The following is a 13799-nucleotide window of genomic DNA, read 5'->3' as shown; positions in this document are numbered from 1 at the left end:
TTGAAAGGGTGAAACCATGAGGTAAGTAGTTTTTCTTTTCTTTTTCGGTTAGTAATTAGCCCTGAGTGTTTCCATGAAGACATGCAGTTCACTGATGATACTGAGAGTAAGCACTTTTCTGATCTTTGACCTAAAACACCCTGAAATAGTGAGGTAGTTCTCAAAATTTCTGTTCTTTTGACTGCTATGCATTCTGTGATCTCAGATTCAATCTTAACATTTGCCTGAAGGGTGAAGCTAATGGATATGGCAGAATCATAGAGGAAGCCTTTAGGAAATTGTTGCGACATGGAGGCAAGTTTTTGCCTATTTCAGGAGGGGAAAGTGGGGAGAGGGTTGATGCACTAAATGTGATGGTAGTCTCAGTGCAATGGCTTGGGAACAATCCTGCCAGTAAGATTGAACCTTTAGGCTGGACCAGGAAAGGCAGATTGCTGTAACAGGAGATGTCTTCCTTGGGGTAGGGGGAAGAGAGTTGGGTATTAAACTCCCTTACACCAAGAAGCACAAATATGTACTAAATTACTAATGATACAATACAGCACGACACTTAAATGTGGACACATTTTATTAATTATTTATTGGTATCCCGCCTAATGGACGGACTAACTGGGGGACGAGTTCCACATCCACTAGCGGAGGTTCCAATTAAAGCCGGGGCAAAGCCCCAGACGGCAGACGGACTGACCCAACACAGAACTTGATGGGGCATGAGTCATTTTATCGAAAAATTGAGACACAAACCCGTTGAATATAATGAGAGAATATAGGTATAACTATTCTGTAGGTTTATCTTGTATTTTCATGTGAAAATTGTATCGTCATTCCTATCAAATTAGGAACAAAAATCTCATAATCTTAGCATTAACTGCATATAAATATGTATTAGTTAACTGACGTTCAATCAAAATTCTAACCAGTGTGACCCTTAAGAATTGCATTACAACCTAATCCTAACAAGTTCCCATCGTGTCCATCGATGAACATATAGAGAAATCATTAAATGTGTCCAACTTGTATCCGGACTCTGGAGTGTGTCGTGTCCATGCTTGTAGCCATTACGGTGGGAGTTCAAAGACCCTGAACTAGGCTATCCCATCAGTTTGAGTAAGCCTCAAGGCTGTTGATAATACTCTTGTGCGACCCATGGTGGTGGTGGTGGGTTGTAATCCCAAAGATGAAGACCATCTCAGAAGGAAAGAGATCGTGGTGCTTTTAAGCACGCAAGGAAAATATTGAAGCAAACAAAACAACTCTAAAACAAAATCTAAACTCCTATTAAATTTGCCATATCTTTTTTCACCTATTATTTTTTTTCATCCTCCACCAAAGTAGATGCATCCGATTCAATAGACTACAGTTGTAAATATTGTTTGGATTTGCAGCAAAACTTATGGAGTCTCAAGATCAAAAGATTGCAGGTTCCTTTTGTGAAGTGCTTCTCAAAATAAAGGTTGCTTTTTGGTTACAGACCAAGCAAGTTACGAGGGGCGTATCATTTAGTGTTATTGTATGTCACTTCAATGCTTCGAGGTAGTCATTATGAGCTCTTAAAAAGCTTTTGTGTGTGTGTGAATCTGGGGGTTGTGTATGTGTGTCTGGTCAGGTGGTTGTGTGTGTGGTTGTGGTGTTGTGTATGTGTAGAGAGTGTGTGGTGGGGGGGAATTGATTGGTTTTTTTATTTTGCAAGGGTGGCATGGGTGTGGGTGTGGCTTGTTTTTTTTTTTTTTTTTTTTTTGGGGGGGGGGGGGGGTGGGGGTTTGGTTTGGCTTTTGGGTGAGTGTGAATTTGGTGTGTTGGGGCAGGGAGGTGTGGAGTGACCGAGTGTTGTGTGGCTTTGTTTTGGTTTCTGTTGCTGCTGTTTATTGCTCATAAGCCACTACTACTAGAGCAATATCCTGGGGATTTTGGTTTGGTGCTTGGTTGCTGCCGCTGTTTTTTATTCAGGTGACTGGTGTTCATGGTGCTGCAATAGCTGTTGCATTTTTGGCTGCATTTTGTCTTGGAAGCATTGGAATTTAATTTTCTCTGCACTTTGAAGGCTCTGCTGATGCTGGTAATTGATACTGCTGCTACTTTTGTTGAATCTCGTGCTCTTGTGGTGCGGAAATCAGAATGGAGGGATGGTTTTCTTGATGAGTGCATATCTCATGGGTGGAGTTCCTAGTGTTTCTTGCCGGCATACTCTATTTAGTTTGTGCTTGGCGTACCCAGTTGTGTTACTTCCATGTTTTGGTGCTCCTGTGTTGAATAACTTGAATTGTATCCATCAAATGCTAGAATAAGAACATGAAGATGGCTTACAACTTTGTCCTAATTTTTCCAATTGAGCCCTTTAATTGAGGGGGCAGTAGCTTTGTGAGGAGGTGTGTTTGTGTCATTTTGATGCTTTTGCGCGATTACTGAATTGCCGTAACTGGACTTTTCATGTTTTCTGAATGTGTCCTGTGATTAGGTGTGTCATTTTCAGATGTCAATTTAGGGAAGAAAATATCTGTTTTGGACTGATGTACAGAAAATAGGTTTAGAAGCGCACGACTCTACTCCAATAATATCGGTTTCTATTCACAGATGAGATCGACTCCCACAAATCAATGTTACCCTTTGGGTGAAGCAATTTGACGATTGTTTGTCCCAACTGGTTTTGGGGGCTCGATTTCTGCTGTTTTTGGTTTCGATTTTTGTGATTTCTTCAGTTTCTTCTCTCGCCCTAGCTAATGTATGGGTTTTTGAAGCAAGCAAGGCTGCAAGGTGGACTTGGCACGAATCAATGGTTCATCCGATTCTGTGTGATGCCATATAGGTGGTGACTGAACCCAAGGCAGCAGCAACAGAAGCAGCAAAGACCGATCTATTTGAAGACGACGAGTTCGAAGAGCTGGAAAGCAACGAAAGTAAGTCCTTTCGATTCCATGCTTCCTTCGGTTTCTTCTTAAAACTGTTTATTTTTCTTAGTCTGTCACTCTGTTATAGCTATCCCGAGTCAACAACTTGGATTTTTCTTAAACGACGTCATAGAAAGAATTTGTTGTTTTGGTTAGTTAGATGAGATCTGCATGTTATTGAATTGAGATTGTTGGCATATGAATCATATGATAAAGCCAAGCCTAGTTGGCATCACCAAAATAGAGAGATCCCAAATACTATCTTTTTTTGGAGTTTGTCTTCAAAATAGTTATTTTAAAGAATGTCTCTCTACTGATTGATTTTTAGTTTACTGTTAGTTTTAGTCGGCTTGCATAGATGAATAGTAAAAGTAAAATAAAACAAGATGAGTGATGGGCAATTTTGGGCTTTGAATCCTGTTTGTTCATTTAGTAGATTTATTTTTGGAGTTAGAGGAAACTACTTACTCAAATTTTGTTTATTTCCATCTACAACTTTAATGGAATGACCTCCGGTTAGTGCACGACTTTGTTGTTTTCTTACAACTTGGAAACTCTGCTGCAAGTGTGGGTCTTCAACTTCCAAAAGCTTATCAGCCTTGATTGTGTCGTTCTTTTGTTTGAAAGCATATATTTCCTTTGATTGTGGCTGGTGAAGTTTCTTCTTGTGCTGAAAACTTTGAAGTTGAGCATTGGATTTTATTTGGCAGCCAGTTTTGGGCCGTTGGCAGGTCCCAACGTTCACCCATTCTTGTATGTGTAACTAAGAATATTTAAGCTACCAATGTTTTTAATCTATCAATGGTTTTGAAGTAGCAAGATTGGACACAAGAGTCAACTATGCAATTACAAAAGAACCACTTATTAGCATATGGCTATGCCCCTCCATCCTGTCATGGAGAGATTGGTTCTATTTACGTGCATGGTACAATCTTTGGTCTATTGGAAATTATATTGAGGGATTTGGAGTGGAAGTGAGGCGTTTGGAACTATGTTTTAAAAATCGCTAGGGGCTAGTCGGGTGGAAAAGGGACGCCTAGCGCCTAGGTGGGGATTAGTTGGCCTAGGCAGCCGACTTTTAAAACACTGGTTTGGAGGTGAGGGGTGTAGAGGGGAATGGAGGGGGAAGAGAGTGCAATGCAATCACTTTAAGCATATGACTTTAGCTCCAGAAGTAGGAGGAAATGGAGAGGAAGTGTAGTGATATTAGTGTTAGTATTTGTAATACAATCATGCCAAGTAAGGGAACACATTACTTCCTTTCTTCCTGGTAAACTAAACAAGTAAAAAGATGTCTAATTTACACTTCCTTTCACTTCCCCTCCCCCAAAATCCAAATTGAAAACGTTATCTCGTTTCAGAGACAGCATTATGTTTTGCCAAGTTCACGAGTTATCTGTAAAATGCATTTACTATTAAGTTTCAAGGCTGCAAACATGGCATTGTACTCTTTAGCATTTATCCATACATCCATGTGAGCTCTTTTACTCGCCTTGGATGATGTATTGATGTAAGGTGGTGGTTCACTGACAGTATTGGCGTTAATCGCAAGCCACTATAGAGCGTATATAAGCTTTACGTGGAGACATGGTTTGTTCTCGGTTCTCTGTAAGATTTTCTCACCGCGGTTAGGTGGTCTTCCATCTATTTCTGATGGCAGTATCGGTGTATTAGTGTGTCATATGCGCTCGGCCTCCGATGGATCATTTTTTGGTAGAAGGCAATATTGGACTTTATCCTGTAATAATTGCACCACTGTCAGTAAGATTGTCATGCTAAATTGACAACAACAAAAAAAAAAAACAGGCCACAATGCCAAAGCACAGGCGCTTAGAATTGAATTTAAACTAAATCTGACATCCTTTCAAGTTTGCAGGTGCAGGTCATGGAATCAACATTACATAATGGAGAAATTTTTGGGTGTCAAGCTGGTACCATAAGGTAGTACCTGTAGGTAATTCCAGCTGTCCAAACGTGATTTGTTTCCTCTCCCCTCACCCAACCACTCTCTCTCTTCTTTTTCTCTCTATAAAACCCAGACTGTCAAAAACACGTTGGACGGCTGGGATCACCAACTGGGTACCATGTGTGTGGTACCCGTCCGGCACCCAAAAACTTCTTAATGATTGTAGCTCTATTTGGGTTAATCTCTTGTAAACTGTTTGCATATCAATATTTTTTTGCTATTTCCTCAACAAAAAATAAACCCTTTTAACACCTGATTAAAACACCTACTTTAAATGTCTTACCCTTTTATTCAACACGAGAAAATGTGCACCATACTAATTACAAAAGCAAATTCTCCAATCATTCAACAAATAAGAGTCGATGGTGGATTGACGCGCTCAAAGAGACGACAAATTTATGTTCACCTCAACTCGACGGGGCTCATTTGTTCACGCTGTGACTCATTCAATGGACATAATTCCAAGGAAGGAAACAGTTAAAATGGTCATATTTTAGCGTAACAACGTCAATGAAATGTCAAATGGCAATTTATGTCTTATCGAAAGGATCATTTCGTTATGCTTTCGATACATAGAAATCTAAATGAAGATTATGCAACAAAAAATATTCCGCGGGCATGACATTAACGTGTGGAAGCATTGTCACTATTATTACAATAATAAGAAACAATTCCATGACCCCCCCAAAAATGGCTTAATAAGTTGGTGACGGTATGCGAGGCCTATCGCCGCCGGGAACCACTTCCGGGGTCTCCGGTTTCGTGCCTAAAGGCTAGGTGTTTGTCCTTGTGTGTGCTGACGATCCGGGATCCAGTAGATCGACGTTTTTTGGCGGGGTTTTGCTGGGTTGGTCTGGATCTGTTTGATGGTGGAGGTGGCTGCATGGTGTGCAGCGGTTCTATTTTTTTTTTGTAGGTAGTGGTTGGGGGCTTGGCTGGAGTTCGGTGGTGGTGGCTTCCAGTCGGTGGCTCTGCTGTTGCGGTTCTAGTCGTCTTCCTGCCTTAGACTAGGCTTGGCCCCTGCTCGACTGATTTCCACAGGTTTTCTGCTGTCTTTGGTATGGACTCCGCTATCTCGAGGCATCTAGTGTCTAGATACGTGCTCCACGTTTGCCGATCCATGTATTTTTCGGTGTGAATCAGGCAGTGGCTCCTGCAGAGACATCGCTCCTACTTATGTAATGATTCCATATTGGAGTATTCAATTACGCTTTAGAGTTAGACGAAGCTGTCTCAGATTTGGACCGGCAGTTGTTTTCTATTACTCTATTTTAGTTGGTTATCAGTTGCCATCGTATGGCTTGCTCTGCAATTAGATTATATGTAGATGCCGTATTAATGAACTAGTTTGGTCTTCCGATTGAAAAAAAAGAGTTGGTGAGTCAAGCCGAATCTTATGCTACACTATCTTTTTGACTCAACCCAACTCAATCTGACCCGGGGCGTCCGGTTCGGTGTTGTACGGGCAAGTAGCCTGTGTGGTAACTGGTAATGGACCACATCACTCTAGGTCCCGTCATCACACCTAGGCGTCCGGTTCGGTGTTGTTCGGGCAAGTAGCCTGTGTGGTAATGGACCACATCACTCTAGGTGCCACACTCCTACAAAATTGGAATGGGGATGCTGTCAAGCATCTCCTGCAAAGCGGGTGCAGAGTGGTTGATTCGGCCGTTCATTTTGGCAATCGACGGCTTGAATCTTTGCCGAGCAATCTATGGCTCAAATTTGTATGCACTCAGATTCAACCAGAGCCGTCCATGCCGAAATAAACGGCTGGATCGCTTGCTTGGCACTGCTCGGCAGCATTCCCGTGTCCAAACTTAAGTGCCGTTCAGGGCCCAAACCTAAGCCACTCAAGTTAAGCATATGGAAGTACTCTATATATCCACTCAATTAGTTACCATATCCAAGCAATGTGAGATAAAGCTTCTTTACTATTCTTCAATCAATTCGAAGGGGTGGGCTTGAGATCAATTTGTCATTCCCCCATTATTGGAGTAATAGTTTTGAACAATCGAAAGATTGGTATTAATCTCTTTATGAAGGAGTACTAACTCCCACTTCTATCGAAACAAAAAATGTGCGAACATACTTTAACTTGTGTCCAATATTAGCAAAAACTTTCCACTGACTCCCGCTGATGTATACAATATTGACAAAAAAAAAAAAGAAGCATTTTTCAATGCCACCCTTACCTCAACTAGTATCAGCAGTGGTAGAGCAAGGATCCATATATAACCGGAGGTGGCACCTATATTTTTTAACCACTTAGAATAGTACAATATTCTAAAATAATCATTCATAATACCAAAAATTTACACGTTTTCATAGTTTAGTCATCCGTCATTTAGACATTTAGACGGAAGTAGTTTAACGATCTATCAAAATGAAACTCAATGTTCTTCTCAATCCTGAAAATCGTCTGGAGTCGTTTTAAACTAAACTTCAAAGAATTTTTTTGAAAATAATGAATTTTCTATTGAATTGGACTGAAAGAGAGAACATTTTTTCTCTGCTGAAGTAGCAGTTTTGCATAGACCTTTATTTTCGAACCTGGGGTAGCATGTGCCACTCCCCCAATTGCCTCCGCCACTGAATCTCAGTACCACAACACCCAGCTGAATGTGTAGAGGTTTTTCCCCTTCACTTTGTTTTGAATTTTTCATTCCTACTAGTGGAAGTGCACGTGCAACGCACGTGGTATTTTTGTGCTATTGTTCAATGTTATTATGTCCACTTTCTTTTATCTTTTAAATCGAAATGAAGCAGATAAAAGAGATGGGATAAAATGGGTCATTGTCAGTTGAACCGGCTCTCTCTCTCTCATGTTAGACTTACATTCCTAAACATGCACACCGTAGGTTAATTGAGAAAACATTTATACCATTTCCCTTAGCATATAACATTGTGGGGCTTAGCAAAAAAAAAAATATATATATATATATATATAACATTGTGGGTATATAAAATGAGCGGCCAATATCTCTTCTTTTTTTTTTTTTGGGTTAGTAAGCATGATATTCTTTGCCTCGTCATATAAAATCATTGTTGCCTATTTTATCTGTCCCATTTTCCCCATTTTAAGGTCGGTCAATCTATCTTTCTTCACTTGCATAAACAATATATGTATATTAGAACTTTCATTCTGAAATAATATAGAAGAGAAAACGCCATATACATATATATACACACACACACACACAGAGTCCACTCCCCGTAAGGACCACTTTAATTTAATAAAATGAGGACCTTCCTTTTCTGATCGAATTTCGATGATCCGAGCCGCTCAATGTGTTCAGAACGTGATTTAAGGGTACCAGCGAAAAATCAAAAAAAAAATTTGGAAAGGGCTTTATCTGAATAGTTTTTGTTTGTTTTTTATCGAATGGTTCAAACAATAACTGCTCGGATGAAGCCCTTCTCGGTCATTTCTTTTTGCCAAATTTTCGCGGGTACCCTTAAAATCACGTTTTGTACACATTGAGCGGCTTGAATCATCGAAATTCGATCGGAAAATGAGAAAAATGGAAAGGTCCTTATTTTAACTAAAATAAAAACCTTCTCATTTGAAAATGACTGTATATCTATATATGACATGTCTTCCAAACCAGACAATAGAAATTTACCTAAGAAGAGTTTCAATTCCATTTTGACAAGTGACAACCTACCTAGGACAGTTGAATGATCTACACTTTAGCATCTTTTCTTGTACTTGTTGTCGTGGCTTTCATTTGCTCCATTAATATTTCCATATAACCATGATATGGTTTTTACAAAATGCATGGAGAGACAACTATCCGACAACTCAAGTCAAAGATTAGAGAAAAAGTCTTCAATGCACACCCCTTCAAGGGGTGTACCATATGCACCTATTGTGTGGTTCATATTGTGCCACCTCATAAAAAATTACTCGTAGGACCGGTCATTCATAACATTTTATTTCGTATCGTAACTTTTATACTAAAAATTTGTAATTTTTCAACAATATGATTCGTAACTTTTTAACAATAGATTCGTAACATTTTGGGATTCATAACATTTTGGTGTATTTTAATAAGAGTGCATATGATACACACCCAAATAAGGGGTGTGTATTGTAGCACTTCCCATTTAAGAAAAAGTCTTCAATACACACCCCTTCAAGATTAGATGCAGTTTTCAAATCAACGCTCCTCTTTTTCCTTTTCTCGTTTGCTCGTCTCATGAAAAAGATCTCTATACATGCGTGATAAACTTCAAATCAGAATGTTTAAAATCAGCAAAATCATGTAAGAGATCACTCCAGAACTTTCTTTCATATGATCACAAGTCTCAAGGAAAAAGCTAACACAAGCTGCAACAGATATATAAACATAAAATGTAATAAAACATGTGCGCAATCATGTGAATGAACAATGAAGTCGAAGAGTAAGGAGAAGAAAACCACAACAGTTTCATAACTGAATATATCACATCAGTTCCATAATTGAAAATGATACCCACAACATTCCATGGCATAAATGTAGAAATGCAATTTAGTAAACAAAAATCCATTGTTGTTCAAGGGGAAAAAAAAAAAAACCATAGCAACATTTTTCCAGGGAAAAACACACACCAACAGTTCAATGAATCCTGACTTCCTAATTTCATATTCACCTTCAGTTTTCTTTGTTCAAACCTCAGTCAAGAAACCAAAAAGTCGCAAATTCATATACAAAGCATAAAAAGACTACAAAACATGCACCAAAAGTTTTAAGGGACTAAAAAAATAAATGATAGGAAATTGCATAAACTAAAGCCAGTTTCGATGGCATAAAGAATTGAGTCTGCTTATCAAACTTTGTGTACAGAATATGTAAACACTTTGTTGTGAGGACGGCAGCCCCTTATCCAATCTCACCCCAAATGATGTAAAAGAGAAGACACAATTATATGCTTGCGTGTTTCTACGAAATTCTTTTCCTTGTTCGCATTAGGACATATATAATTTGCGTAAAGACTCTGGAAGGCAATGACTTCCAAATACTACTTTTTACCGCCATAGCAACACAAATTTGGAGTTTCATATTAGAATTTCTTTGCACCCCAGAAGGAGCAAGGTATCCTACATCTACATGAAATTCAAAGCTACAGAAATCTAGAGGTGAAAACAAAACCCAACAACAAAGTTATAAATATTGATAAATCATAAATATTTAGATGTCATTGTGCACAAAGATATGAGTCTAATGGGTTTGAGTGAATAAGTAACCCTTGACAGAGCTCAATGGAGAAAAAAAATTCATATAGCCGACCCCAATTGATTGGGACATAAGGCTCGGTTTGGTTTCATAAATATTTACCAAGCTCTGGACATTGTCCATCACCATCTATAAACCTTTACAGCCTACGCTGGTGGTTTTCAATCTTTTTTTATGGAAGACATTTTGAATGTATTTTCTTTTTTCTTGAGCAATCAATCGAGCGTACTGATCCCTCTTATACATTTGTTAACGGGTCATGGTTTTATCTGTACATAACTCAAAAAAGTAAAGATAACTGAAGTAATAGTAGGAGCATTAATTGAATTCACAAGTTGTAGACCATTAAATATCAAAAGTGAATATCCCAGGTTTCCGGGCTTCTAGAAAGATTTTTGTCGTCTTGCCAAATTTTTACCTTCTTTAGATCTTTTTTTTAGGCCCCTTGAACGAAGAATAAATTTCCAATGCCTGGTTTGAAAGTTGGTGCAAACAAATTCAATGAAGTGAAAGGAAGGAATCAGATTATGGAAAGACATTGATGGAAGGAATACAATTATAATTGGCTTTACTTGCTCACGTCTAAGTTAGAAGCTTGGCCCATAGAATCAACATAGTGCGATAGAACACCAACTAATCAGTTCCAGGAAAGCATGAAAATGAAGGGAAACAACAATAGATATCATCCTATCCTAGAAAACTAAGAACATAGACAATCGCCGAGCATGAGGCACAAGAACAAAATTGATTGAAGGGTCGGAAGTAGTTTGAGAAATAACCCAGCAGGCTCGGAGATAGTAGTGTAGTATATGTTTCTTATGTACAACTGTCCGTCCATAAATGGATGATCTTTACTGTTGGATGGTAAACTCAAGTTCTTACTACTTGTCGTTCCTTGTACGATGCTCTGATCGATCTCTGTGTGCACAATTCATTACACACCCCAGCGAATTACGTATATTCTCAACCAATCTACCACCAGATTTAAATAGCGGCATGCGTTACCCAACGTTGGCTACTCACTTATCATGAAACAAAAATCCAATCTGAAGACATGAATGGTGGGGGGAAAGCATGGTAGGTTCAGTCAATTACAAGGTAAAACTAATATGAATACTTGATACTCGGCCCAACAAAATCATGAATACATGGTACTTTTATGAATTTGGGGCAACGGAGTCCGGCTTGCTCGGCACTAACCCAAAACCAAAAGACCACAAGTAACTAAAACTGTCTAATTTGTGGTCACTTCGCACCAAGGGAAAAGAAAACCATAATCCAACACCCAGGAATGTTGAGTGATTCCATTAAACAATTGGTGTGCATAAAATGAACAATTCAGTTTTTTTTTACAGGATATCAATTTGATGTTGAAAGCAGAGATATCTATAGTTGATGTAAATGTTTCCAGTCGATGAAGATGGGGAATAGAGGGTGGGAAAAATTAAACTTACTATGGAAATATTGTTGGAAGCAAAAAACTTGGCAGTCTAGACATCAAGATGGCTATAACGGGCACCGGACTCGACTTCATTGAAGGTCGCGAGGATACGGTCTGAGTAACAGTCCACAAACGGATTGAAGGTCAGAGACTCAGAGGGGAATGTGGAGGCAGACTCAGAGGAAGACGGAATCGAAATGAAGGTCGGAGAAGTAGATGGAGGGAGGGTCAGAGGAAGACGGGGTGTTTGTAGTTGACGACCGTTGAAGCGTTCGAGAGATGGAGAAAAGATACGTCGTTTGGGGTGTTCGGAGGGGGCTGTCAAAAATTCGAGATGTGGTATTCGGTTGTGAGCAAAAGGGAAGGCAGAGCCTGTTAATTATAGGTAAGAAAGTGACCATACGTAAGGAAGCAATTACTGTATGGAACGGACACGAACATGAAGGTTAATGGATCTGATGCCATTGGAACAGACACAATGCAAAACATATTTACCGTTGGAAACAAAATGAAATTAAACTCAACAGGTCCAAAAACTCCAAACCTTTATCTTTGTTCCATTTCCCACAAGATAATGGATGTGTCAAACCGACAAAGAGTAACTGTTCAAAGATAAGAGCATTCAAAAGTAGTTGTGTGAAATATGAAGTGAAGAGAACAATGACTCAGCGAACCTAAGGAACATGTACACACTGTAGCCAGATTCAATTAACTCTTTCATGTGTGGGTATGTGATGTTCAATTTTGTTATTGTCATTGGAACAATGTATCAAACACGTGGTAGGCAAATCACATGGTTTGCATGAGGGATATGTTACCCTCATCAGAAAGAAGTCGAAAACGTAAATCATAATCTAATGGGAGACTGCAGATCAAAAAATAAACTAACGGTAAAGTTGAAGAAGAACCAACCGTTTACCCTTTGCCGCAGAGAGAGAGAGAGCCACCTAGAGTTCTGTTGCAGTTTGATTTGCGACGGTTGTGTGGTCGCTGTGCCACTATGTTCTTTGGAGGTGTCGTTTCCTTGAGGAAGCGTGGGCTGGACAGTTTCCCCTTTTTTAAGAAGCGTAGATAGATGGGACTGTGTGCCGGTTCAGGAGGGGTGGGTAGGCGTGGGATAGAGTTGTGGTTCATAGGAACTCATTGGGGCATTTTTGGAAAGTAAAAAGTAGGAAACACATTCGCGCTTTTAAAAGAAGTAGTATAGATTAGTACTTTCTATTTTCTAGACCTAAAAGTAAAAAGCCCCAAAATAAAATAAAAAGGGAAAAAAATCTTCATACTGTCAGCTGTTATATGTCCTAGTATTTCAAAAAACCAGAAATCCAGAAAAGAAAGTTACTTTGCATGAGCTGCACAGAAGCTACCAGTAATATTTTATTTTCTTTCTCCATCAGTTAACTACTGTAACTTTTGAGATCTAATCTAAGATAAAAAGAAGAAGAACAAAAACCACTAGCATATATTCTATGGCTTCTTGAATTGACACTGCTAGCTGCAATTGCCAATTAGATTCCTTTCTTTTTAGTTTAATTTTTTTTGATCAACTTTCTTCTAATTTAGTAACTTTAGACATTCTTTGGTGTGCCAGCTCCTCTCATATGATGATATGATATGATCAATGATTAGGTAAAAGGGAGGGGAGTGGACATGTGATTGTCAACTGTGCTCACATTTTCTTATTGGTTTTAACTTTTAACCTAGTCACATAATTTTTTTTTTTTATAATTCAAGCGTCCGGGCTAGCTTACGTGCATCTCAACTAATTCTTTGCTCTATGTGTTTTGACTAAAAAAGAGTTAATAGCACCCAAAAGGTTTTGAATCTGAGACCTTACGAAGAAGCGAACTCCTGAGTCTCAAGCCTTGACCACTAGGTGAATTGTCACAAAACATCTTTTTTGAAGCTTTCTTGTTTCCTATATCCCCATCAGAAGAATATTGCTTTTGCCTTTTGGTTCAGGCTTCCTTAAATAAGTAGTTGGGTTTTGCAGTAGAGAACGATGGTGAATTACTAATTATAGCCTTAAAAGTGAACTTTTTCTTAAGGTAATCTTTCTTTGATCTATAATCACACTCCTTTGTTTTGTTTTGTTTTTTCAAATTGTACATGACATTACACAGTTGACCCTTATGAGTAAAAAAGTGTGTGTATATATATATATATTTGTATCGACAAAAGTGCATATGTTATAGGCATAAACTGACCATCAACCGGAATCCTGCTCTGCTTGGCTTATGTCTGCTCGGATGATTGGTCTGCTTGTAAAGTTAAGGCTGTTGGGCCTA

The sequence above is a fragment of the Rhododendron vialii genome, chromosome 1a, assembly GCF_030253575.1.
Source record: "Rhododendron vialii isolate Sample 1 chromosome 1a, ASM3025357v1".
NCBI classification, from domain to species: domain Eukaryota; kingdom Viridiplantae; phylum Streptophyta; class Magnoliopsida; order Ericales; family Ericaceae; genus Rhododendron; species Rhododendron vialii.
Note: the sequence above shows the minus strand (reverse complement) of the source record.